Source organism: Triticum dicoccoides, chromosome 4B (assembly GCF_002162155.2).
Source record: "Triticum dicoccoides isolate Atlit2015 ecotype Zavitan chromosome 4B, WEW_v2.0, whole genome shotgun sequence".
NCBI classification, from domain to species: Eukaryota; Viridiplantae; Streptophyta; class Magnoliopsida; order Poales; family Poaceae; genus Triticum; species Triticum dicoccoides.
The window spans coordinates 661,719,170-661,720,324 of NC_041387.1; the positions used below are offsets into that span (position 1 = coordinate 661,719,170).

At 40.9% G+C, this 1,155-nt stretch overlaps 1 protein-coding gene across 1 annotated transcript in view; it reads right to left on the reverse strand.

Annotated features, from left to right (window-relative positions):
- The window catches only part of LOC119294231 (obtusifoliol 14-alpha demethylase-like), a 4,941-nt gene that overhangs the window by 2,713 nt on the left and 1,073 nt on the right, over positions 1 to 1,155 (reverse strand). The gene's annotated exons all lie outside the window — the stretch shown is intronic.

The following is a 1,155-nucleotide window of genomic DNA, read 5'->3' on the forward strand; positions in this document are numbered from 1 at the left end:
TATACTAACATAACTGAGATTCCATATGTAATTCATGGACATTTGCACATTTGTAGAGTGTGTGTGTGTGCGCGCGCGGGCGCGTGCATGGATGATCGATATTAAGAAAAAATTAGCCCTGCCAAAATTTGATAATTTTTAAAGGCAAGCGTTGCAAAATTTAAAAATAGGTATATGATGTTGTTTTGTTTTTTTAGATAAAAGGCCCAACCCAACTATATATTAATAAAGCCACCTAACGTACGACAAGGCATGCTGTTTTGTTCTGCTTATCTATTAGTACAAAGCAGTCATCCAACACAATATCAATACATTGGTCTTGTTTCCGAATATCCAATTTAGAAATTCTATCCTATAGTATTGCCCAAATGGTAGAGAGTAGGGCCCCCATGCCAGTATTGCTTCGTTTATAATCATGGGTTAGTAGGAACTTTCCATTGCAGTTAAGGGTGCAAACGGCTAGCCTTTAGGGCATTCTTTGTCCTCTTTAGTTTAACTAAATGTTATAGCTACATAAATTACCGAAAAAGGGTTTCCACTGCTTTATATAAAGCAACCATCACCACAAACATTTGCGTGACCCGATACGACAGTTACATCAATTGAAAATGCAGTTCATTGGTTAAACTAAAAGGCGACATATTCAACAGTTAGGTGTGGTGGAGATGCGTATGTTGAGATGGATGTGTGGCCACACGAGGAAGGATCGAGTCCGGAATGGTGATATACGAGATAGAGTTGGGGTAGCATCAATTGAAGAGAAGTTTGTTCAGCATCGTGTGAGATGGTTTTGGCATATTCAACGCAGGCCTCCAGAAGCTCCAATGCATAGCGGACGGCTAAAACGTGCGGAGAATGTCAAGAGAGGTCAGGGTAGACCGAATTTGACATGGGAGGAGTCCGTTAAGAGAGACCTGATGGATTGGAGTATCACCAAGGAACTAGGTATGGACAGAGGTGCGTGGAAGCTTGCTATCCATATGCATCCATGACTTGGTCGCGAGATCTTATGGGTTTCACTTCTAGCCTACCCCAACTTGTTTGGGACTAAAGGCTTTGTTGTTGTTGTTGTTGTTGTTGTTGTATAAGGGGAAATCAAGGGCTAGAGCTTTGTCATGGTTCTGATAGTTTTGCTAAAAAAACTTAAGAAGAGTT